Genomic DNA, 26,696 nt, shown 5'->3' with positions numbered 1-26,696 from the left:
CACTAAGCAAAATCACCTCTATGTTTGTTTATGCTCTTACCATCTGACTACCGCCACTAGAGTGTGAGACTCTGGAGAGAGGGAACTTGTTCACTAATGGCTCTCAGGGACTAGAGTGGCACCTGACACAGAGAGGAGATTTCTTGAATAAGTAAGTAAATAAATGTACCTTTGACTCTCTTACAACAGCCCCCACCCCCACCTTCCTGCCATAGGGGAGTCTGTGATGTGAAGCTAACAGCAGAAGCTGTCTGGAACCAGCCTGTCCTTCTCTTTTATAAAGATCTTCCCAAGTTGAAGAGCAGATAGTAGGGGGCTCAAAGGGCCTGGAGAGGGAGGGGCCTGCCTTTGGGAGAAGAGGAGCAGGATTTCCTTCAGCAGAGGGAGATCTGCAGGTTGGTGAGTGATGGAGCCTTGGCCACACTCCCTTGCAGGTCCCTTTGCAGACACGGGGGGAGAGTTTCACGGTGGGCTGAGGCACGCAGTGTAGGAGCCCAGCCTGGGGGTCCTGCGCCCTGGGGCGGCACAGAAGTGCAGAGCCCGCAAGCTTCAGGTGCTCAGCCAAGCCTGGACATACCTCTGTCCTCTGTGGCAAACGCAGGCGTCTCCCCAATGTCTGGGCTCCCTGTGAAACCTGGGATAGAGGAGCTGGGATGATCACTGAGACTGAGTTTCCTGAAAGCCTGACAGAATGAGGGCTTAGATTTGAATTTCACTTGATTTTTTTAAAGTAATGAAGTGATGCGACATTTCAGACACATCTGAGTTTGGAAAGCAGAACATGTTTGCTGCTCTGATATCCACTGCAGAAGCACCCACACTCACAGCAGCTTTCCTTTATTAAGAGCTTAGAATGCCAGGCCTGGCCTGGAGACTTTTCACACCTCATTCCCCTTAACCTTCAAAACAAGACTATGAAGGCGGTGTCATTATTATTTATCATCTATTTATCATCAATCTATCAGTCTGTCTATCTATCTATCTATCCAACTATCATCTATCTGTCTGTCTATCTATCTATCTATCTATCTATCTATCTATCTATCTATCTATCCATCCGTCCCCAAATTTAGAAGCAGAGGCCCAGACACTTGGCGAGCAGCCCCAGGTCCCTCCGTGCTGTAGAGCTTGGGGCGGGCATGCTCCCTACCAGCCAGAGGCGGTGCCACTGTGAGGTCAGTCTCCCTGAGACATGCATCCCTGCCCTTACCCCCTCCACCCGTGAGGTGTGTGTGGAGCTCCTGACCAAAAGCCAATCCCCAGGCTCGGTCTTTCTGCATCAGCTTTTTGTCCAGCTGCTGGAAACAAGCAAGGGCGGTCTGCCTGTCCGTGGATGAGAACAATCACAGCGGCCTGCTCTGCAGGAGGAACAAGGTGTTCTGTCCTGCGAGGCCGCAGGGCAATGGAAGGGGGTATCGCTTTCCTCCAGAGGTTTGAGCTGGGATCATTTTCACCCTGAGCAGGTTACAACATGAAAGTGTTCTGGTAGAGTGAGCCGACTCTGACATCCTCCCCTCTCTCTGACACCTGCAAGAGGCACCCAAGGGGACAGAAACACGGCCTGATTCTATCCTTTTCCCAGCCTACCCCATTGCATGATATTAAGGGTGGTTTTCTTGCCTCAAAGACACAAAGACATCTCCCCAGAATACCTGGAGGCAGGTAAAGTGGCCCAAATACCACTTGGAAAAAAGTATAATCATTCGCACCCTCCTGGCACGGAACTGCAATCTGTTAGGCAATACTTCATTTTTTTCAGGATGGGGCTTCCTCTGCCTGCCCTAACCACTCCTCGCTGCGCCCCTCCCCGCCTCCCCCTGCAACGTGCCTCCAGTGCAGTTCTACCCTCTAGCGTCATTCCTGGGATTGAGGAAAGGCCCAGGAAAAGGAGTGCATAGAGAAGCACGTGAGATTTAGCCATTTCATTCTTGGGAAGCAAGGGCAGGATGAGGAATATAGTTTGAAAAGAGGAGCCTGGAGAGGTTAAGCTCTAGACAAAGGAGTGACCGCAATGGTGGCAGTTCAATCCCCAGAGGCAGGACAGGAACACAGCTAGAATCCCTTCCCATCACCAGACAAGTCTTTGACGGGGGCCTTAACCCCGTGAAACCCTGCCTGTCAAGAGACCTTCTGCGTTCTAGGTTTTTCAAGCCTGACCAGTTAATCCTAGATGAGACTCTCCAAGGAGGCCATATCTGCCCCACCTTGTCTCTGCTAGCCTCTGCACAATTCCATGCCCTACCACTTGTCATTCTTGAGACCAGGTCTGCACCCAGGGCCAGTGAGGGGAGTGGGGGGTGTCCCAGGAGGGGCATCTGGCTGGGGTCCTAGGGCAGAGGGCCCTCAAATTTAGACACTTGGTGGTTCTGAGCATTTACATATTCTCAGCAGGCTCAGAGAACTGTTCTCAGGACTCAGGGCACTTGCAGACTGGGTACCATGACAAGGCTGCTTGGCTCTCCTGCAGCCGCCAGGAGCTGGGGAGGAGCTGGCTTTCCAGAGCGGCTCCCAGCAATGCCTGAGCATGGTGGCGTCCCAGGGCAGGATCCCTCTAACTCTGGTTAAGGACTCTCCATGGCCTAGTTGAAACGTTCTTATAACCATGCTACAGTCTGAGACTTTTCCTAACCAATCGTCCTTCCTTCAGTCTGAAGACTCTCCCTGCCTAGTCCTGCTCCCTCCCTCTTTCACAAATCTCTTGCACTTTATCGCTACTTGACATCTGCTTCTCAGAAAACCCAAATTAGGACAGGAATGGTTGGAGAGAGCAGGCAGAAAGATGGGGTTTGGGGACTGCCTTGCTTACCACCTGGAAAGCAAAGAGGACACCATTTTGCGTAGACTGTGGGGCACAGAGTCCTGGCACAGGTGGCAGCCTAACTGCTGAAGTTTGGCTGGTGGTGGCCTGGGGAAGCATCCTGGTAGAAGGGAACAGCCTGACAGGTAGGGGGACTCACATTGGGTCGGTGGGTGTGTCTCTCTATCGCCAACAGGGTTAGCTAAGGTGTCTTGAAGCCCTGCCACAGAAGAGAAACTGAGGGTCCTTAACAAAGAGTTCATGGCTAAGTGTGAGAGCCAAAGGGCTTATTTGGTAGTTTACAAAGAGACCCTTATTTCCTGCAGTAGAAAAGCTAAAATAGCTGAGGAACAGAAGCAGGACTTAATTGTTAAGCGTTTCAAAGGTCTGGAGACATTTAAAAGCTCAGCCTAAACTGCCTGCTATGCTAAGGTCAGAACCCTGGTTGGAATGTGAGATAGGGACATCTGGATAGAACAAGCTCTGGGCTTGTTCATGGTCATGCCCTCGTGAGGCGACTGCAGGGTAGCCCACCTCTTTCTAGTAAGAGTTAGTGCCTCCCCAAGCTGGATGATGCTGCAGAGGTCTCTCTCCCACAAGGCTTCTCAGAAACTGCCCTCACCTTCCAATAAGTAGGATTGAGTTCCAGGACATGCTGGGCCTGATAAGGGAGGAAAGAGATTGTACAATGAGAGCTGCAGGAACTAACTAGCATGTATCAACAGGAGCCAGAGAAGTACTGTGAGGATTAGATTCGAGGGCTCTTGATCAAGAAGTAAGAACATAAGACTCAAATACTTTGACTTGGAGGCACTTTCTTGAGACATGGGATTTAACACCCTATCAAGGACCCCAGGGGTTCAGGGAAACTTGCTGCTAGGGTAGCTATGGTAGGCAGTGTCCAAAATGGCCCTCAGTAATCCCTGCCACCTGGTAGTCATGCCTTTGTGTAATCCCTTCCCCCCCCCCGAGTACAGGCTGGGCCTATGGACTCATTTCTATGAAGTAAAACATGGCAGAAGAGATGGGATGTCACTTCCATGATTAGACTGACTTTAATTGTAGGCTCTTCCTCCCCTTTTGGCACATTCTCTGTTTCTGGCATGCTGTCTCTCTCTTCCTCTCACCGAGCCCAGCCTCCATGTAAAGAAGTCCAGACTGTCTTGCTGGAGAAGCCACAGGGAAGAGAGAGGCCACGTGGAGCAAAACGGAAGCATCCCAGCCGTCCCTGACTGCCAGCGAGTGAGCCTTCTTAGAAGCAGACCCTCCAGCCTCAATCAAGGCTTCAGACAATGCAGCCCTGGCTGACATCTTGATTGCAACCTCACGAGAGTTCCTAAGCCAGAACCATGCAGCTAAGCCACTTCCAAGCTGACCCACAGAAACCAAGCGGACCCATAGAAACTATGAGATAACGTATGTTGTTTTAAGCCACCAGCTTTTGGGAATGTGTTCCACGGGAATAGACAAACAAATCCAACAGTTGTTAGAAGCCCAGAGAAAGTGATGGCCTGTGCTGAACAAAATGGAAATGCCTGATTTGTTTTGAAAGACAGTAGAGAAAGGAATAAAGAAGCTATAGGAAGTGAAAATGCTGGAGTGGATACATTACAAGAGGCCAGGGGACCTTAGGATACTGTCCCATGAGAGGGCCTAGAGGACACACCATTAACTAAAGGCCATCAAGACCTTATTAACTTAGCATCACTAAAGAGTCCTCTCCTCTGCAGGCCAGAGAGGTAGTCACAGAGCTGGACTTGTTACTATCCACGGGGATGACCCCCCATTCTCAAGTAACAGAGGCCAGGCGGCAATCATCAGAATCCAGCTCTGGTGGCTTTTACCAAAACAACTGTCAAGTTTTGAGGGGCAGCTAAGGGAGACTGACCTGCAGGGAGCAGTGGAGATTGTTGATAGAGCACGACATTCCTAGGAGCAAAAGAGATGGGCAGTGCACATGGTGATGTTTGACGTCTATAATGAGAGAGAAGAGGAGGAAAGAAAAAGCAACAGTGGAAGAGCAGAAGACTGAGGGCAATTGGCCCAATACAAAGTCATGGCCCTGCTCAATTCCTGCATGAAGTCAATTTTCAGATCCAGAACCTGTTAACTGAAGGGGTAGAAGATCCTTAAGAGAAAGGATCCATCTTAAGAGAAAGGTCCTTGGCCTTTGGCATAAGAGCTACCATAGTGGAGAAGGTCAAATGGAAGCCTCCAAAACCGCCCGCTCCTTCCTGGCCAATATTGTAAATGAAAAATATGGTACCCTGAAGGGATGGAGAAGTGTCACCATTAAAAATCTAAATGATGCAAGGGTGGTGGTCCTTCGCGTATCTTCATTTAACTCGCCAGTCAGATCCCTGCAGAGACCAGAGGATTGAGAAAATGACTGTAGACGGTTGCAGCTCAACCACGCAGTAGCCCGATGGCAGCTGCTGTGCTTGAGGTGGCATTTTTGCTACAGAAGATTAATAAGGCCTAAGGTACATGGTATGTGGCTCTCTATTCAGTGAATGTGTTTCCTATTTTTATTAGAAAAGAGGATCAGGAAACAGTTCACATGATCATGAAACTGACGACATTTATTTACAATTTTACTTCCATGCTCGTTTAACTCTCTCACCTTCTGTCCTAACACAGTCCGAAGCGATCTGGACCACCTGCACTTCCCACAGAACATCACACTGATGCATGATCTTGACAGCATCAGGCTGATCAGACAGGAAAAGCAAGAGGAGGCCCCACACTGGAAGCCTTGATAAGACACGTGCACGCCACAGGGTGGGACGCGAGTGCTATGCAGGTTCAGGGACCAGCCACAGCCACCTCTTTAGGAGTCCAAGCGTCAGAGGTAAACCAGAATATCCCCTCCAAAGTAAAAGACAAATTGTTGAAAGACCCCGTGGGAGAATCATGATGCCATCCCAGGATTCTAGATCATGACCACGCAATGTGCAGCAGAGAAGCATTCCCCTTCAGAGAAATAACTCCTGATGTGTTACTGGGCCCTGGTAGAGAAAGAACATTTGACCATTGGACACAAAGTGATCGTGTGTCTGCAACTGCCTGGTATGAGCTGGGTTTTCAGTCAGATCCACCAAGTCGTAGAGCTGGGTGGGCCCAGCAGCAGTATGTTGTTAGTTGGACATGGTGTATTTGCGATCAGTCTGCATTGATGGAACGTCAAGACTCCTAGGTCACCTATCACAGTTGCACAAGCATCCCTGCCCAGCTTGCACCTATGCCATGTTGGGTGTCCTTAAGACCAGCTAAAGGAAGAGGAGGGAGCCCTAGCTTGCTTTATAGATAGGTTTGCCTAGTTGCTGGGTGCGAGGCAAAAATGGATAGTGGCTGAGTTATAGCCACATTCAAGGGTGGTCTTGGATGAGATGGGGACAGAAAATCTTTCCAATAGATGGAGTAAGTGATGCATGTGGTGATACATTCTGTGTGAAAGGGAAAGTGGTCTGAGATGAGAATATACAGGGTTTTACCGAGGGCAGAAGCTATGAGGTCATGTGATTAGGGGCCCGGGGGGAAAAGGGCTCCTCACTTAAATGGGCAAGGCCCCTGGAGTCTGCACAGCCTTGGAGAGAATTGAGACAGAGGACCAGAACTGCACTTCCTAAAAAAAGAAGAATTTTGAATTTTTCGTTGCCACCCTGGAAAGGGAGCAGGGTCTGGTCTGTCTTAGTCTCCTTTGTTGATATCTTCTCATATGTTGGGCCTATGAATGACGGCCAACCTTGCATTCAGTCCTTGGATACTACCATTCTTATTAAACCAACTTCCTAATGGTTCTAATGGAGTCTTGTGGCTTAAAATAACATCTACCGGTATACGCTGATGGCTCTCAAATTTATACGTCAGTTCATTAAGATCAAAAATTTTTGTGCTTCAAAGAACATCAGGAAAAAGGAAAAGAAAACCCACAGAATAGAGAATCATATTATACAGGGACTCGTATCCAGGATATATAAAGAACTCTTAGAACTCAGCGATAAAAAGACAACCCCATTAAAAATAGGCAGAGAATTCAAATAGACATAGTTCTAAAAATGACATACAAGTGGCAAGAAGCACATGAAAAATGCTCAGTATCATTAGTCTTCCAGGAAATGCAAATCAAAACTGCCCTGAGAGGCTCACACCCACTCAAACGGCCATTATAAAAAAGACAGATAATAACAAGTACAGGAAAGGATGTGGAGAAATTAGAATTCTCATACATTGCTGGTGGGACTGGAAAATGGTGCAGCTGCTTTACAAAACAGTTTTGACGTTCCTCAAAATATTCAACATAGAGTTAGTTACCCTATGACCTAGCATTCCACTCCTAAGTATATACTCAAAACAACTGAAAACATGGGTTCCCACAAAACCTGTGCATGACTGTTCACAGCAGCATTATTCATAATAGAGAAAAAGCAGAAACAACCCAAATATCTACCAACTGATGCAATAAATAAACAAAATAAGGCATAGCCATACAATGGAATATTATTCAGTCCTAAAAAGGAATAAAGTACTGATACTCATGGATGGACCCTGAAAACGTTATGCTCAGTGAAAAAAGCCAGAGGCAAAAAGGCCACGTACTGTATGATTCTGTTTTTATGAAATATCCGGAACAGGCAAATCCATAGAGAGAGAAAGATTAGTTGCTGCAAAGGGCTTGAGGGGAGGAAGGAATGGGGAGTGACTGCTAATGGGGATGAGATTTCTTTTTGAAAAGGTCCTGGAATTAGATAGTGGTGATGGGTGCAAAACCCTGTGAACATACTAAAATCTACCAAATTGTACACTTTTAGAAGGCTGAATTGCATGGTATGTGAATATTATCTCAAAGTTGTTATGAAAAAGAAACCATAAAACTGCCAAAGGATAATTATGTTGGTAAACCCTGACCTCTCCCCTAAACTCCAAGCTGGTGTTTGGCCTATTGGCCACTTGACATTTCCTCTTGGATGTGTAACTTGCATCTCAAACTTCACATGCCCCAAACTGAACTCCTTGATCTCAGCGTCTCCCCAGCTTTGGTCCTCCCATAGTTTCCCCCCGCTCCATAAATGCCAACCCCATGCTTCCAGTTGCTCAGGCCAAAAAAATTTGGAGCCATCCTTGACTTCTCTTTTTTCACACCCTCCATCCAATCCATCCGTGAATCCTACTCTACCTTGAAGATATTTGAGGAATCTGACTGCTTCTCACACTTTCACATCTATCCCTCTAGACGAAGCCACCAGCATCTCTTGCCAGCCCCCTAACTGGTCTCCATCTTGCCTCATTATGGGCTGAATTATTCCCTCCAAATTTATATGTTGACGCTCTAACCCCCAGGATCTCAGAATAGGATGACTATGTTGGGCGATAGGGCCCTGAAAGAGGTGATTCAGGTAAAATGACGTCATTAGGGTGGGGCTTAATCAATCCAATCTGACTGGTGTCCTTACCAGACGAGGACATTTGGACACAAAAAGAGATACCAAGGATGCATGTGCACAGAGAAAAGACCACATGAGGATGCATGGAGAAGGCAGCGTCTGCAAACCAAGGAGAGAGGCCTCTGAACAAACTCAACCTGCCAACATCTTGACTTCTGGACTCCAGAACTGTGAGAAAATAAATGTCTGTTGTTTAGCCACCCATCTGTGGTATTTTGTGATGGTAGCCCTGGAAAACGAGCAAACCACCACCACCACCCCAAACACACACACCCAGCCTCCTTCCCACACAGTAGCCAGAGTGATCTTTTGAAATCATATCGCCTCTTTGCTCAACACTCATATGCTGCTCATTTCACTCAGCGTAAGAGTCAAAGTCATCACATGGTCTGTTAGGTCCCGTTCTCTTCCCGACCTCGTCTCCTCCCCAGGGCTGCCATGCTGCACCATTCCCAAGGGCACCCACGCCCTCCCCCACTTCCCTCCTCACTGTGCTCAAGTCTGCTGACCTCTTAGATGTTCCTCAGACACACCAACTGCCCTCGCGCTCCATGGGCTTTGCACATGCTGCCCTTTGTGCCTAAAACACTCTTCCCCCCACATCCACACAGCTCGCTGTTTCCCTCTTCAGGTTGCGGCTCAAACATCACTCCCTAAGAGGACCTCCCTAACTGTCTATCTACAATAGATATACCCCTGTACACTGTTTCATTTTTATTTGAGCACTTAGCATCAGCGGATGTATTATCATCCTACTTTGTTTACTTGTATACTGTTTAGCTCCCTCAACTAGAAATTAAGTTCCATGACAACAGGGACTTCATTTTGTTCATATGGGTCGATCCTTAGTGCCTGGGACAATGCCTGGCACATAGTAGAAACTCAATAAATGTAGTTTTGTGGTATTTTGTGGTTTTCGTTTTTTTAATGAAGGAAAGGGTGAAGGTATGGAGACTATTTGGGTTACCTTTAAGATCAATCACTTCTTTTCTTGCTAAAAATCTCAGAACCAAATCTGTGTACTGTCTTTAATCAGAAAACCAAAGAATTTATGCAAAACTTCAACCTGGTGTTGTCTGTTTTCCCTCCTTTGTCTTCTCTTTGCTTCTATCCCTCTGATTGAGATACACGGTGTGCATTTTGGTAAGCTGTCTTAAGTTTTGCAATGATATGGAGTATCATGAAATGAGCTTAAAAACAAATTTTTTTCAGTGCCCGTTTCTGGCCTTCCAGGATGGCTGTTTGATCGCTGCCCGGCGTGGGGCTGGAGAAGGACACTTGGAGGGCTCCCAGTCCATATCACTGGATAGACAGAGCTCCCCTCATGCCAGGCGTTTCTGGGGGAATTCTTCAGAAAACCTATGACCTCTCCCAGGGATCATCAGCTGCAGCCAGAGAAAAGACACCCACGTGAAGGCCTCATGGTCAAAGAATATGGAAAACCTGTGCTTTGGGGAGGAAAGTGCATCTTCTCAGTCTATGAAATGCGGGGCCCAAAGAGAGCTTTGAAATTTGCCTGCCCCCATAGGCACCAGGCCGGTTTGTAGGTTAACTGCCTGGGTGCCCGAGAATGCAGAAACAGAGAGGCCATTGTCTGGCCAGCCGGGTTCCTAGAGAATTGGCTCTGCACTGGCTCCCCAGGGATTCACACTGCTCATGCTGACCACCGCGAGAGGGGACACAGGACGGCAAAGGCTCCATGGGGCCGGCAGCAGAGCCTGCCCTGAAACACTGCACAGACCCGTGGACTGCGCCTCTCAGCTGGAAGTCTGATCTTGCAGGCTGAGGCTGGGGCCAGGCATCTGACAGCTGGGGTCCAAGTTTCCAATGCCAGGAGGAGTAAAGAGCCATGCACGTTTAGAAGCAGCAGCCTCTCCTCTGGGAGGAGGCTGCTAACTACAACTAGCCCCTTCATCAAAGAACAGTTTTCACCCACTCCCTTGCACCCTCCAAAGCTTTCCCACAGTCAAGGTGAGGAGCCTGGTATTTTTCCATCACAATTTCTTGGCCTCAGATTCAACGTGGCCTCAGGTTACATCACTTTTCTACTTTCTTTACTTCTTTGTGTTTGTTGGCCAACATTTTATTGGTTGCTGAGGGAAGTCTAGTTGAGTCAGGTAAAGAAAAATCTAGGGCCTGCGAGACAGAAATTCAAGCTTAATTGCTGCAGATCAGAGGCTTCCAAAGTGTCATGGTGTGTCAGAACCACTTATGCAACCATTCCCAAACATAAATGTGTTCCAGAATCACTGAGGAACTTGTGGCTTGGGCCACCTGTTAAAATTAAGTCGTCCACACCCAAAGCTGCCTCGTTAGTGAGTCTGGGGTGGGGCCAAGGAACCTGCATTTTTAAACAAGCTCCCCAGGTGATTGGATGCAGGCAGCCTGAAGGCCTCACTGAGAAAGAAATCCTGAGAAGCTGGTTAACGATACAGGTTTCTAGGTCTGGCCATGCAGCTACTGATTCAGAATAGGTAGCCCTGTGTGTTTCTTACCCCACACAGGAATCTGGACACAGCTAAGTTTGAGACCCACTGCCACAGAAATGATTTCATTAAAAAAAAATAATAATCAACCAGATGTTCACTTTGGAGGTCCCTTCCTCCAGAAGATTTCATCACTGCCTCAAAGTCAAGGCACTTGTTTAGCTGCTGACACAGAAACCCCGGTGAAAAACCCGCATGTACCCCAGCAGCTGAGATCCTTAAACAAAATGACTGCCTATATGGAAAGCACGATTGTAATCATTTTACACAGCTTTTCTCTCTTTTCCTGTGCCCAGTGGGAATCCCTGCGGTTACCTGGAACTACCCACCTGGCTGGGAGAGTCTCCAGCCCCATGTTATTTAGGAGCAAGGGCAGCAGCTGTATCTGCCAATCACTGGGAGCCAGCATGGCTGGCACACATCCTGAACGCCTGCGTAATGCCACCATATGGGCTCCTTTGTGCCAGGTGCCACGCTGCTGCAACTGCCGGGAGAGAGCGTTCCATCGGCAGGACTGTCTGCACCTGCGTGGAGTGACGGAACCTGCAGGAATGCTAGCTGCGCCTGAGTGCAGACAAACCGTTTGAGGAAAATCAGCAGCCTCAGCACCAAATTATGGCTGATTCGTCTGCGGGATCCGTCATCACACTTGCCTGTTGGGCAGGCTGCTCCTCAGGGGGACCAGATGGCTTCATTTGGAGTTTATGATAAAGCTGAAACCTCATTCAAGTGAATGTAACCCTTATTTCCCAGTCCTCAAAAGACGAGTGGAATCATGGGCCAGTCTCAAGCTTAAGCTCCTGCCCTCCTCACTCACCTCCAGTGGGTATCATGGGGGTCACTTATGCCATTGCTCTCTTTCATTCTTTCAACAAACATTTACCAAGTGTCTACAACAATAACAATAACTCACATTGCCTGAGTGATTGCCCTGGGCCAGGCATGTTATACAGTACTCACTGAGCTTAACGCATGGGAGACTCCATCTTACAGGTGAGAAAACTGAGAAGAGGCAAAGGGGCATGCCTAAGGTCCTACAGGCAGTAAGAGGTAGACCAGCCGGCCAGACGTCAATCCTTTCTATGTGCTGGCTGAGGCAATGCCCTCTTCCTGCCTTTCAGTGATTCAGCTCACCCACTTACTGTACAAACAAGCCTTTATCCTCCCATGGGACCTGCCCCTCAGCCTCTCGACCCTGATACCTCTGCACTGGCTCTTCTTCCTACCTCTTAGCCTTCTCGGGTAGATTCGACCCTGCTGTCCCCTGACCCTTCTTGATGCTTATCCCCCCTCTCCTGATCTTCCCTGTACCCTCTGGCTCTTCCAGGGGTTGGCCTCTTGAACCTTGGTGCTCTTTGGAGTTCTTTGACACGCAGCCCCCATGACATTGCTCCCCAGACGTCGTCCCTGACCCACCCCTTCCTCAAGTTCAGGACTCCACTGTGAGATTTCATTGCATACTGAAGATGCCGTTATCCCAGCATGGGATTCCATAGCACATTGACATTTTGCATTTCTCTTTGCCAATATCCCCTATTAAAAGTTTCATGAAATTGGCTGGACAACTGGTGTCCCACAGTGCATGGGACCTTGTGGGTAGTCAGTTAATGCTTGTCCAACGGACCAGAACAGACTAACACAACTTATGTACCCAAGGCTTGGAGAGTAAAAAAGTGAACCAGCTATTTTAACACAAGAAGATGAATGCAACCTTATGAATACCGCGCCTGCTTGGAAGAGGAAAAAACATGACTGACATATGAACCACACAGGAAAGGATAAAACACACCGGTTAAATGCATGACTCAGAAACCTGGGTTTGAGCCCTGGCTCCCATTTACTGTGTGATCTGTAGCAAGTTATTTTACCTCTCTGAGCCTTAGTTCTATGAAAAGGGAATGACTAGTCTTATAGGGTTGTCTGAGAATTAAATGGGAGAATCCATGTGAGGGTTTAAAACAGTACACTGTTCATGTTCAGTGAATGTTATATTTATTTTGTGCTTACGGTAAATGGATTTGATAGAAAAGAGTGAGGGAAGAAACTAAGAAGAAACAATAGCAATAGTATTTTAAGAGTATGGTACAAACCCGCAGGTAGGATAAAAAATGCAGGTCAGAGTGACCGGCCAGAGGCCCAGATTTTTAAAATGTTAATTAGCTGCCATATTTGAAAATGAAGACATTTAACGTTAAGGAAAAAGAAATCAGAATTCTGAGTTCTCTTGAGAAACTGGGAGATTTGGCACCCCTGGGCTTCTATTTTCCTACGGCAACAATTGTCCGAATCTGTGTCGTCACTGCCCACGTAAGAGTGGACACATGCTTTCCAGCTCCCCACAGCCACCCTCCCTACCGCTTCTTACCCGGCCTACTTCACACGCAGGTGTTTGAGTTTGTGACCCCTGTCATAGACGATGCCTTCTCAATACCAATATAACCTATTCTTACGTGCAGCTCTCCTCTGCTCAAGAACCTAGTATACCTCCCTGGTACTTCCAGCATCGAACTCAGATTTTAACTGTCACCCTGTCAATCTGGGGACCCATCGAGCCTCACTTCCCATGACTCCCCATCATATCCTCCATCCCAACAGACTGCCCTCACACTCCAGCTCCTCCCTGCTGTGGGGCTGGGATGCCCTCTCCTTCCCTTCTGCTCACCTGAAGCCCCCCCACTGGCCAAGGCTTACTCAGGAACAAACATGCTCCGGAGCTTCTCCCACAGTCTGCAGCCCACAGAGCAGTCTCCCTTCCCCAGGCTTGCACCGCACTAGGGAGCAACAATTATTCAAGTGTGCTTGGGGGTTCTCAGTCTTTTCCATGAACAGAAATCTGTCCTTTTCCACTCAATTGTTTCTTTTCCTCCTGTTCTCTGGGGTCTCCGTGTTTTGCTAGATCTGTCCTTGGACTTTTGTGATTTAAAACAAAACCAGAACAGGATGTGGGGAAATACGACAAGAGATACGGGAAGTTAGGGAAAAAGGAAAAGAAACCTAGGGCAGAGCTAAGGTGGGCTGTTGAGCGGGAAGGAGAAGAGGGGGAGCCTGGAGCAGCAGGTGGGTGTGAGAGAATAGAAGAGCACGGACGGGAAGGGAATGTCGCAGTGTGTATGCCTCCATTCTGCTTCCACATGGAGTCAGGGCTACACCATTTGAGGTCCCTTGGGCTCTGTCCCCTGTGGCACTCCCACCTTCTACAGTAGCCTGAAAGCTGGTGAGGGCTGACACCTTACTTGGTGTGCCTTTATGTCCCTCTGAGCCCAGGGACTGCACAGGTTCATGTAGAATGACTGACCTCAGTGTCCTCAGGTGTTCTCAGGTAAGTGACCTGAAGAAGATGCTGGGCACCAAGACGTGGGCTCTTAGATTTCACCTCTTGGCAGAGGTGTGATGAGATCCAATAGCAACATGGTTTTGCATCCTGGCCAATAACCAGGAAGATGCTCTGGACGAGAGAGTGGTGGTTCTCGAGCTTGAGTCTCCATCGTCACCTGGAGGGGGTGGGAGGAGGAGAAGGCTCTTGTTAGAACACAGCTCGCTGGGCCCCACGCCCAGCACTTCTGATGCAGCTGGTCTAGGATGGGGTCCAGGAATCGGCTTTTCTAACAACCTCCCAGGTGATGCTGCTGCTGATGGATGATGGATGTCACACATTGAGAAACCCGGGTCTAGAGGTCAGGGCTGAGGCCTAACCCCAAAGCCACATTCCTCAGCCGCTTTACAGGGAAAAAAAATAATAATAATGTCCACTCCCCCATCCTTCACTATCTGACAGGTCACTTACCCTTCAGTGCCTTCACAGCAACCATGTGTCCATGGAGAAGCGGAGGGTGCCCTCTGTGGCTCAGATGGAAAATTACCTGAACTGTGATGCACTTGTTCCTGCTCTGAACAAGGTTTGCTGAACTAATTTAAATGCATCTGCCTGACAGAAGAGCCAGGGAAACGTGAGACGTGCATCCTCAGCAGGCTGGTCTACACGTAGAGGAGGGGCCAGCGGTCCATTCCGGTGTGTGATGGGTCAAACGCTTGGCCCAAAGGGGCCAGGGACCGCAGACATGATTTACTCTCGTGATTTGGGGATTGTATGGGTTCAGAAGTATTTTAGAATAGTCCAAACTGGATTATTCACTAAATTCTCTGTTGAAGAATATGGTTTTGTAACATAAGTTAGAACTGAACAATTTCAAAATCCTGGAAGCACTTATGTGACTAAGAAAGAACCCTGAAAGACTTTGAACCATGTTCCCCCCTCCCCTCCCAATGTTCCTAAGATTAGAAAGCTGGCATTCACTGCGGCCTAGTGCAAAACCGCTCTAGCGCCCAGTTCCAGTTGATGTAGCTTGAGGATGCAATTTCTCAGGTTTAGCGGGTGTTACGACAAAATTATAGGATTTGCTGCCACCTACTGCTCAGACCTGGAATGTGCAGGAGTTGGTCGCTAGGAAACTGCCAGCGAGGCTGGCTTGAATGAATTAGAGTCACCCCGAGGGCTTATTAAACCGTAGATTTCCGAGCTCCACCTCCAGAGGTTTTGATTCAGCAAGACTGGGGTGGGGCCTAGGAATTTGCTTTTCTAATAACTTCCGGGGTGATGCTGATGGTGACGGTGGTGCTGCTTGGTAGGTGTGCGGCTTCAAAAGCACTGTGCTGTCCAAGGCACCTACCTGGGTGGCATTTGTACTTCTCCTCGGGCTACGCATTTCTAGAACTTGATTAGTCAAAGTCCGTAAATAACCAAGAGCTTCTAATTCAGGGTTTCTCAACTTGGGCACTACTGATGTTCTGACTTGGTAATTCTTTGGGGTGTGGTGGGAGAGGGGAAGCTGTCCTGTCCGTGGTAGGATGCAGTAGTAGCATTCCTGGCCTCTACCCACTAGACGTCAGTGGCAGCCTCCTCCCCCAGGGTTGGACAATCAAACATGTCTCAGGCACCATCAGATGGCCCTGGGAGGCAAAACCACTGAGAACTGCCCCACAAGGTGGGCAGATTTTCTTCTCTTATGGGTAGACTGTGAAGGCACCTCAAGCACTGCCTTAAATACATACCGACACTGACACAGAATAAACTCTTGGCTCTTTGGGTTTAAATAATAACAGAAAGAACAGCTTCCATTTGTTGAATACCTATTACGTGCAAGGCACTCTGCTAACACTGTTTAACTAATTCTCACAACCACTCTTTTACTGACGAGGAAACTGAAGCTTCAATGGGTTAAATAACTTGTCCAAGGTCATGGTTAATATCAGTTGGATCTGGGTGGGGCAAGGGGAGTGTGGGCCCCTCTGGACCTGAGCAGTCCAATAAAAATATAAAGCAATTCACAAATATGAGCCTTGTGTGTAACTTTACATTCTCTAGAAGCCATATTTACAAAGATAGAAGAAACATTGAAATTAATTTTAGTATTTAATCTAACATTTATATCCAAATTCTTATTTTAACATCTAATCAGTATTTTAAAAATTGGTGCTATATTTTACTTTTTTTTTTTACTTAGTTTTTGAAATCTGTGTGTATTTTACACTTACAGAATATCTTAATTTCCACAAGCCACATTTAAAGCCCCCATGAGCAGCACGTGTTACCAGCTGCCCCTCTGGATAGCACAGGTCGGGACGCTTCACCTCTGCCCAGCTGCTTTCCAGCCTTTGTATGTGGAAGAGCATGTGCCAGTTTTATTTCAGTGTCCTTGCATTTCTGCCTGCATTTCAGCCATTTTGTCAGACTCACATACCGATTCATGCACTCTGCAATCTGTTCTTGGAATATTTCTGCTTGTTTTAAAATGAGGTCTACAGTTTTATAAAATTAATCAAACAGTAGGTTCCTCATCCGGTGGCCAGACTGTTGACTATTATCTAATTTCAGTGCCAACAGTCTTTCCAGTGGCGGTTTCCTCAGTCTGTGTATTTGCATAACAGAGATCAGTCAACTTACCTGATGCTAATCACCAAGCAAACATTTAATCACGCTCTGGTGTCTTGGTTTATCGCCAACGTATAAAAACCTTCATCCTCATTCGAGGATTCTTCCTTTTCATTAGCCCCTATATGATGTTTCTCCCTGCAGGTCCTCACGCTATCCTTTGAAATAAAATGTTTCTAAACACTTAGGAAACGAATCCTTCTCTAGAGAATTTTGTAGTCAACCCCCTTGTCTTACCACATTTATTCATACAAGTTTTACAGGTATGAAAATCAAGAAAGACTTAATCAAGAAATACTAAGGTCAAATTATACCAATAAAAAGTAGAAATGAGAGCTATTCCTTATGAAATGCTTCCTATGAGCCATGTACGCTCAATATTTGACACATATTATCTTATTTATTTCTCCCAATAGTTCTGTGAGGTAGGTGCTATTATGATTGCCGTTTTTAGGAGGTGAGGTGAGGTGGAACAGAGAGGTTAAGTAACTTGTCCAAGGTCTCCCAGCTAGCAACTGGCAGAGCTGGGAGAAGTATTGAGGTCTGATACCATGTTTCCTTGAAAATAAGAGTTAGCCGGACCATCAGCACTAATGAGTCTTTTGGAGCAAAAATTAATATAAGACCTGGTATATTATATTATATTATATTATATTATATTATATTATATTATATTATACCCGGTCTTACATTATATTAAATAAGACCAGGTCTTATATTAATTTTTGCTCCAAAAGACACATTAGAGCTGATGGTCCTGCTAGGTCTTATTTTCGGGGAAACATGGTAATGGAGTTTATCTCCTAACCTCTATGTGCCACTGTCTGGAAGATGATTTGTAAATGTTCTTGTTTCTGAGAGTGTAAGGATGTGTTTCCATAAATACACACCTTCCCCAGGACACCATATGCCTTCTCCTGATGAGGAGGAATTCTTGGGATTCTAGGGATTGCCTCTGAAGCAACCTGCCCGAACTTCTCAGGATGCTGGGCTCTTGCCTTGAACAGGGGGCTGAGATCAGGTCCGTCCGGAGCTCCAACAAGGAGGCCGGCAAGGTCACATTAGAACCCAGAGCCAAGAGAAGCATAGGTGCAGAAGCCAGAGCATGGTGGGTTTAGGAGAACGGGAGTGGGTGGGTTCCGGGAGTGAAGACAGAACCTGGGAAGGCCAGGGAGGAAGGCCTCAGGGAGAAGCTAGGCTTTGGCTTTGCAATTTTGTGTTTGTAAAGACTTGACCATGTTGCAATGCTGATGGGGAGAACGTTAGGAGAGCTGAAGATGCAGGAGCACTTGGGGAGGGGGGTAGATGCAAATCAGCAAGGACCCTTAACAGCCAGGACAGGAGGTATTTGAAGCCCATATGCAGAAACGTGTTTGCTGGGTTTGACGGCAAAGTCTTGTATCTGCATCACTCTGTCACCTCCCACTGTCACTGCCTGAGAGTCCACCATTGTCAAAGTTCCCACGGCCAAGTGACTTGGGAAGTGTTTGTAGTCAGAAACATTTTTTCCCCACTGGGCATAACTTCACATCCTTTCCAGTGAGGAGCTACAAAATACATGATACCAGGACATGTATCCTGGGGCAGCCTCCTATGCACGTGACATGGTTTGATGCAAGGGAAACTAAGTCTGTTTCCACCTAAAACAGCACTCACCAACCTGCCTCAGATCCCTGAAATATCACACCACTTGGATTACCTTCCTGAAGAGTCCTGTTAAAACACAAACAGGTCAAAACCATCTTGAAAAGAGCGTCCATGTTCATAGCAGCGTATTCCCAATGGCCAAAAGGTGGAAGCAACCCGAGTGTCCATTGATGGATGCATGGATAAACAGGAGGTGGTATGGTCACACTACGGAATGTTATTCATCCTTAAAAAGGAAGGAAATTCTGACCCATGCTCCAACATGGATGAACCTTGAGGACATTATGTTAAGCGAATAAGCCCGTCACAAAAACACAAATACTGTAGGTTTCCACCCACATGAGATACACACAGGAATCAAATTCAGAGACAGGAAGTAGAATGGTGGTTGCCAGGGGCTAAGGGCAGTGGGGAGTGGGGCATTGTTGTCTAATGGGCACAGAATTTCAGTTTTGCAAAATAAAAGTGTTCTGGAGATGGATGGTGGTGGTGGTTGCACAACAATGTGAACGTACCTAATGCTGCTGAACTGTGCACCTAAAATGGTTAAGATGGTGAATTTTATGTTATATGTATTTTACCATAATTTAAAAATATGAAACAATAAAAAAACACAGGTCATTTAAAAGGTGCCACTTGGTCACTTGTTCTCATCTATTCTTAGTCTGGCTCAGCTTTGCTTTTCTGTAAAGGAAGCTTAACCAAGAGCAGGACATTAAGGAGCTGGGACCTGGAAACGTGGGTTATAGAGACGACTGTCGTGAGGACAGTAATTCACTGGGCTCTAGGATGTGCTTTGAGGAAGGCCAGATCTTGGGTTCCCATCCTGACCTAGGGGAACACCCCTGCAGGGTCCTTGGTAGCCAGAGGAGACTGTGAAGGAAGGAAATTCTTCCCAGACACTTTGGAAGATGCTGAGTGAGGAAGAAAGACATCAGCCTCTTTCTACTTTGTACTTTTACTTAGGGATGCTAGAGCCCCCTCCATGTTGTAATAATACTACACAGTTAACATTACAATTAGGCCCCTATGACTCTGGGACACTGGCTTGTTTGGAAAACCTTCTCCCATATCTCCCCTCACACAAGCTGGTGTAAGAGGATCCAACACCTTGTCTCAAAGTCAAGAGCAGGTATGAGGATGGTGGAGCCATACCCACCACCAGGGTGGGCAGGAAGGAAGTGGGGGTGGTTCTCAGACTTTTGCTGGTACCTCCCCCACTATTAGACGTTGGGAAAGAAATCTGCTTTGGTGAGAAGAAGCAGCATTTTAAACTTCTCTCATTAATGAGACAGAATTATTACACTAGTATGGAAATACTTAAGGAAGAAACACATTTCATTTCCGTGAATCTCCAGCTGAGTCTCAAGCCTCACAGATGCTATTTTTATCAAACACTTTCTATTGCTTGACATGCTTTGCCAACTTTCTATTATGAGAAAAAAACAGGAAAAGTCCACCCTGGATTTCTCTTTCTTCTGGCTTCTCCCTCCCCATTTGTGGGCAGCGACCCTGCCCTTTCAATAGGACATAAGCGACAGCCATCTGAAAACTTACCTTGGTGCCAAAGCATCCAGAAATAGGCTCTGCCTCCTTTGCAAATGACATCTCATCCTGGTTTCACCCCATCCCAGATGGCATGACTGATGGGACAAGAAACATACAGATTTTAGAGTATTTACTGCATTGTTTCGCCCTACCCCCACTTCCTGTGAAGGAGGGTTCAGTCGCGGCCAGCTAGGTTCAGGAGCCTTTGTTGTACAGAATACAGGAAAACGTGGGAAGCGATTCTGAATTGTGCAGTGTTGTGGGTCCACCGAGGAATAGGCAGGGAATCACCTACTAGAGAAAGCAGAATAGATCAGAGATAAAAGGGAGGATAAGAGAGGTAAGAGCCAGGGATGGGTTGAACTTGGGGGAATTCAAGAGCTAAATTAAGGGGGATTGGAGTAGCTGCTAAGCTGTCACAGGAGGATTTGGAAGAGATATGGGAGGAGGTTTTTCAGAAATGTTGTTGGTGTTATGAATGGAATCTACCCTCCGCCCCTTCCTTGGCGTTTTTCAAGAGATTTCAGTAAAGATATAAATTGGTTTCAACATTATTTTTTTGTATGAGGGACCGGGTTTGTTCAAGGCAGCCTGGGTTACTGGAGGCTAAGATTCATGGTGAAGGGTCGTTCTCCCATCAACACAGACGATAGTCCAGATATTTCAAATTGGTGTCCTAGGGGCTGGGTTTGGATTGCAGATGTGTCTTGTGTGGTTTGTTGAGAGTTAATTTTTTTTTTCTAAGCCACCATGGAATATTGGAATTTTATACTTAAAAAAGCCTGTATGTCCTACGTCTCTTTTAAAATTTGGAAAATCTGGCAATATGAGAGTCTCATTCTCGTAAGGTGAAATTAAAACACGTTCAGGATTCTTTACCAGAGTAAATGCTACAGGGTGTTCTTTAAGCAGAAGAAAAATGATTCAAAATAATAGGTTATAGATGCAGGAAGAAATGAAGAACAATGCAAAAGTTCATTTGAGGAAATCCAAATGAATTAGCCTATACAAAACAACCTAACAATGTCCACTGGGGTCTAAAAAAATTAAAATATATAGCAAGTTCATATAAGTCAGGAGGTCAGGATAAATGGAATTAGGATGTTCGAAGGTCCTTGTATTACTGTGCAAGGAGATAAAAATACCAATTAACATTAGACTTTGATCAATCAAAGATACATATTATGATCTCAAGGAAAACCTCTAAAAGAATAACTTTTTAAAAAAGGAAATGACTTCTAAGGTAGTAGAGGGAAAAATAGAATATTCAACTACTCCAAAAGCAAGAATGTAGGGGAAAAAAAACCCACATAGACATGTGGGAAAAATAAAACATATAATAAGATGGTAGATTTACATCCAAATACATGAGTAATTACTTTAAATGCAAATGAACAAAATACTTTAATTTAAAAATAAATAAAAAGTTAGAGTACTGAACTGGATAAAAGAATCTATAGACTGTTTATAAGAAACACATCTAAAATCATTTTTTAAATGTTTAAAGTGAATGGTAGAAAAAATATTAATATTCATCCAAATTATATTAATATTGATCGTATATATTAATATCAGAAAAAGTAGATTTTAAGCCAAAAAGCGTTACTATATCTAAAGAAAGATATACATCATAATGATGAAAAGTTCAATTGCACACATTTTGTACGTTTCTTAAAATGTAACTTTAGAACTATGAAGCTAAGATTGATCAGGAAAAGAAGAAAAACACAAGCAGAAATGAGCAGATAAATGAATAAGGAGACAGATTATTCGAAATAGATTAGCAAACTTGCCTTGGTGGGCATATATAGAATATTGCACCCAACAATTACAGAATTTGTGTTCCCTAAATTTTTATAACTCCTCACTTTCCAAGCAAATGTTAGGATTGAAATTCTTCACCTCATTTAATGCTAGGTGCGGCCATAAAACTTATTTTGGCTAATGAAATGTGAGTAGAGGTAATTTCCTGTTGCGATGCATTAGTAAACATGCCTTCCTTTTCCCTCCTGAAAGCTGAGGGCGGGAGCTCGCTGGTCTGGGTCCCTGATTGAGGATGACACGGAGCAGAGCTTGCCAGCCAGCCTCTCAATGGACACGTTGATGTTGAGTGAAAAGTCAACCTTTGTTATTTTAAGTCACTGTAATTTGGGGATTATTTATAACCACAGTATAACCTAGTTTATTCTGACTAATACAGACAGAAGTTGGGGACAGTCGAATGTTGGTAACAATGAAGAGGATGAACTGGGGGAGAATCTAATTAGGTGAAAGGAGGAAATTAAATAGAGAAGCATTCTCAATGAACATGTTACAGGTCCTTTTCTGCTTCCTAGAGGTAGCTGTTATTAAGCATTTGGTGAGAATTTCTGTAGCAATTGCGTATACATGCAAATACACGTTAAGTTAATTTTAAAAACACAAATCAGATCAATTATATTCTACCTGCTATTCTGAATTTGTTTTCCAATTTATAGTATCTTCATGGTTATTTTCAGTGTCATCGCAAAGAGATTTGTCTTTCCTTTTTATTGGCCACTTAGTATATCATCATATGAGGTCTGACAATTAAGTTCACAAACTTGTTGCAACAATGTTGCTAACTTATTTTTTTAATCAGAGGGATTATTCATGATGAATTTGTGCCAATTGGACATACAGTTAATGAACTTTACTATTTGGAAGTGCTGAAAAGGCTGCGTGAATAAGTTAGACCACCTAAACTTTTCACCAACAATTCATGGCTCTTGCATCACGACAATGTACCAGCTCACACGGCACTGTCTGTGAGGGAGCTTTTAGCCAGTAAACAAATAACTGTATTGGAACATCCTCCCTACTCACCTGATCTGGCCCCCAATGACTTCTTTCTTTACCTGAAGATAAAGGAAATATTGAAAGGAAGACATTTTGATGACATTCAGGACATCAAGGGTAATACAATGACAGTGCTGATGGCCGTTCCAGAATTGCTTTGAAGGGTGGACTAGGCACTGGCATTGGTGCATAGCTTTCCAAGGGGAGTACTTCGAAGGTGACCATAGTGATATTCAGCAATGAGGTATGTAGCACTTTTTCTAGGATAAGTTTGTGAACTTAATTGTCTGACCTCGTATAGCTGTACAATAATTCAGTAACCATTACCCCATTGACAGACTTTTAGGTTATTTTCACTGTTACAAACAATGCTTCAGTGATTATCTTGTAAATAATATTAATACATTTTAATGTCTTCTTTCTACAGACAATAAGACCAGTTTTGACACCATTCGAATGGTGAAAATTTTAGGCTAGGTAACAGGAACGCAATCAGGCAGGCCATTTGAGGTGATGACTTTGGTTATGGGGTGCTTGGGCTGGCTGGATTAAGCCCAGAGTAAGTGTCTTGAACATAGTAGGCTCTGAGTAAGGAACCGAGGCTTCTCTGTTGCAGGCAGGGACGGGGGTCGTCTGTATATGGCAGAGTAATTCTCAGCATCCTTGGACTCTGCCCACTACATGCCACCACTACCATCCCGGTTGTAGCAAACAAAAATGTCTCCAGGAATTGCCAAATATCCCCGGAGGAAAAATTGCTTCAGGTTGAGAACCACTGATTTATAATAGGGGCTGTACTCGTGTTGGGGCAAAGGCCTTTTCTAAAAAACAACTGACTCTACAAAGATGGATCCAATTTCTACCCAAACCTCCCATATTAGAATGGCCATTCTTTCTGGGTTTTCACAGTCCTTTCACAGTGATTCCTGGATACCTTATTCTTGGTCCAGATTTCATTTCTGTAGGGCCACCTGACACCTCCCCCATGAATTAGGTCAATCCTCATTATACATTGTCAATTCCCAGTATACTTTCTCTAATTACCAAATACCCTTCTTTGGAATTACTTATCAAAGTTAAATTCTTACATTTATTTGTGTAATTATTCAATTAATCTCTTTCCCTCACTCAACTTCCTAGAGTTAGCCACAGGTAAGAATTTGGCATGTAACATGTCAGTTTTGGTTCACCATTTTTATATCTAGAGCCCAAAACAATGCCTGACACATAGTAGGTTCTCAGTGGGTATTGGATGGATGGATGGATGGATGGATGGATGGATGGATGACAGCCTGTTATTGGTCAGTAATAGCCAGCCCTAAGGTACAGTAGTCTTCACCCATTTTTGCTCCTGTACCTTTTAAAACAGCTTTTAAAAACAATGTTACCTATACCCACATTTAAAAATTAGTATGTTAATGTTCATCATTAAGTCCATATGGAGTCAAGAATAACTTCCATCATGTTGTAAATGTTGGAATTTAAAAATTAAGCTATGACATCATTCTTTAAATGTACCTATTAATCTTGCTGTTACTATCATTTCCAATATTCTCTATGATTTGCTTTCACAGTACTCTCCTTCAAATTCAAGGGCTGGAGGAGACAGAATTGTTAAATGAAAAAATTCCTTAATTAATTATTAAGGGAAGCTGAATTGAATTATTAAAGGAAGCTTCCAGTTTGGGGACCTGGACCTGGAGATTTTTACATTTGGTGCAATGGCAACTTAGTAAGATTTGTAAAGAGTGAGGGGTATGCTTTCCAGTAAGGGAAGGATTATTATGAACCCAGACACGTTCTCAGACAAACCAGTTTGAGGAAAGAGTACCTATAGAAATTGAAAACCTGGAAATTGATTCTCTAAAACTAATCCATGATGTGCCCCTTGGAAAGTCTAGACCACCATCCTGGGGGTAATGCAGCCTAGTGGCCAGCAGAGGGCAGTGTTGGACAAGCCATTGGGCTCCACCTCTAGCTCTTCCTCAGGGTAGCAGAGAGAAAGGGCGATTCACTTTGGATGCAGTAGGCAGCTCAGCCTGAGAGGCCAAGCGCAGTCTTCTCTGGTGTGTGTGTGTGTGTTTGCACAGTGAATTATTCACAGGAAACCCGCTCCAGGGAGAACGTAGGCCAGAGACTCTCCATCCTGTACCTAGAATCACTGTCTGGGACTGTAAACAGATGAAAACCTCGTTCATTCTTTCTCCCCTTCAAGAACTGAACTTGGGAAAAGAAACTAATGATTGAAGTCATGGGTCTGAAGCAACCATGAAGTTTTTGTTTTTCTTCTTCTGAAAGTAAAGCAACAGTGAAGTCTCAATAATTTATAGCTTCAGGAGACTGAGAAAAGTGGCTGAGAGCTGTGGCTCTGCAGCCAGACAGATGGGAGCTAGGAAATCTCTCGCCGGCAAGGTCACCTTTCCCAGCCTCTGCCTTCCTGGCTGTCAAATGGGAACAAGATTACCTTCCTCACAGGGCTGTTTGAGGGTAAGTGAGCAATGCAGGAAAAGTGCTCAGCATACGAAGGGCGTTTAGCAAGAGCTCAATATGTAACAGGGACGATGGTGAAGATGATGAATTGGCATTTTGTCAGGCAGGCGTGTCTCAGAACTTTCCATTCAACTCTGGAGAAGAAAAATCAGAGGTGAAAAAAAGCAAGCTATTTAAATGTTTTAAGTTTTATAAGCCTAAGAATTAGAAGCAGAGACAGCCAGACGAGGAAGGCGGAATGAGTGCGATTCAAGGCGCAGGCCGAGCTCCTTGACATGTGCCTTCAAGGGCTGGGGGTCCCACCCCAGTGTTGATAAAGAGTCTGTGTGCCTACGATAATGTGTATGTAGCAGCCATATGCATATACACTATATGATGTTTCCATCAGCCTCAGACAAAAAAGCAGTGACTTTGTTCATTACATTTACCCTCTGAAACCTCTGAGGATGAACTATCTGAAATAAAGTTAGTAATGTGGGCTGACTGCTTGACTATATTAAAAGGAAGGCTCAGGGCAAGACCCCCCACTCTTCTGCCTTAGCCGGGAAGGTAACAGGGTTCAGAGAGGCATGGAGACAACTTGGACGAGATAACTATCCTTTCACCTGGCAGCTGTCCAGCCCCCAAATAGCTTTTGTGTCCAGTCCAAAAATAAGATCACATGGGCAAGGGAGAAATAAATACGCAAGTGTTTGTCCTTGGACTTTCCGTGGGTTACACCAGGATCAGCTGCACTGACAGAAGGTGGCCTCACAACCACTCTGCTGCCTCCTCCCCAGGCTCCCCAAGGCTGGGAAAACAACCTCTATCAAGGTAAGTGTGGTATGTGGTTGGCACTCAGCCCTTGTCTCGGGGCTCCCTTGAGCTCCATTCACACCAGAGAAGGAGCAAGAGAGAGAGGAGAAGCGGGTCCAACAGCCTTGACTCCAGGGGAATAAGGGCATCGCCTCCTTCTGTTGAAGGACACTCCCCTCTGATGGAGAATGGGAACTCCCTTCCTCCTGCAGCCGCCTGTGTGCAGCCATCCTGGTAGGACAGTGTGGACGCTATAAGCTGTGGCAGCTGCCGTCACCCCAGAAAGAAAGTAACCCAGAGCCAAAGCAAAAAGGTGAGTGCATCCATTTTTCCAAGGGGCCCAGGTTGTTCTGGACTTTCTGCCTGGCTTCAGGTTTGTGCTCAGCATGAACGCTCTCCCGCCACCCCCTTCTTCCTCTTCTCCTCCCTGATAGGAGTCTGGAGAAGGCTTGAGTCTATGTGATGGGTGCTGGAGTGAAATATTCCTGTCCTCCCTCTCTCATTCAGAGGCCCATTTGCTCCCAGCAAGAACGAGGTAGGTGTCGTTCTCAGTGGGAGAGCAGGAAGTGATTCCTACCAAGTGAATTATCTTTGCTGAGATCCAAGAATATGTTTTGCAGGAAATCATTAGACAAATCCCATTCCAGTAGAGTTAATGCTGATTTTTTAAAAGCCCTGCATGAAATAGGAAATAAAAGGATGCCAGCTGATTCATTGTAATTGGGCAAAAGGGAAAAACAAAT

The 26,696-nt window shown here is 45.5% G+C and overlaps 2 protein-coding genes across 10 annotated transcripts in view; one reads left to right on the top strand and one right to left on the bottom strand.

The window, feature by feature from the left end:
• ARHGAP26 (Rho GTPase activating protein 26) overlaps window positions 1-26,696 on the bottom strand; it is a 703,968-nt gene that overhangs the window by 418,107 nt on the left and 259,165 nt on the right. Inside the window, exons 2-3 of the mRNA XM_074313709.1 lie at window positions 19,861-19,946; window positions 14,023-14,218 (exon numbers count right to left, since the gene is read on the bottom strand). The gene's annotated coding sequence lies outside the window, so the exon portion shown is untranslated. The remainder of the gene's footprint in view (window positions 1-14,022; window positions 14,219-19,860; window positions 19,947-26,696) is intronic.
• FGF1 (fibroblast growth factor 1) overlaps window positions 25,824-26,696 on the top strand; it is a 93,078-nt gene continuing 92,205 nt past the window's right edge. For 2 of the 9 annotated variants that reach the window (XM_019739064.2, XM_019739069.2), the window contains exons 1-2: window positions 25,824-25,971; window positions 26,166-26,266. The gene's annotated coding sequence lies outside the window, so the exon portion shown is untranslated. Of the gene's footprint in view, window positions 25,972-26,120; window positions 26,267-26,387; window positions 26,489-26,696 lie in introns of all 9 variants that reach the window. The other 7 variants (XM_019739065.2, XM_019739061.2, XM_074313715.1 and 4 more) reach the window with 6 other exon arrangements.

The sequence above is a fragment of the Rhinolophus sinicus genome, linkage group LG10 (genome assembly GCF_036562045.2).
Source record: "Rhinolophus sinicus isolate RSC01 linkage group LG10, ASM3656204v1, whole genome shotgun sequence".
NCBI classification, from domain to species: domain Eukaryota; kingdom Metazoa; phylum Chordata; class Mammalia; order Chiroptera; family Rhinolophidae; genus Rhinolophus; species Rhinolophus sinicus.
The sequence above is the reverse complement of the archived record's forward strand: the minus strand, read 5'-3'. Positions and strand labels throughout refer to the sequence as shown.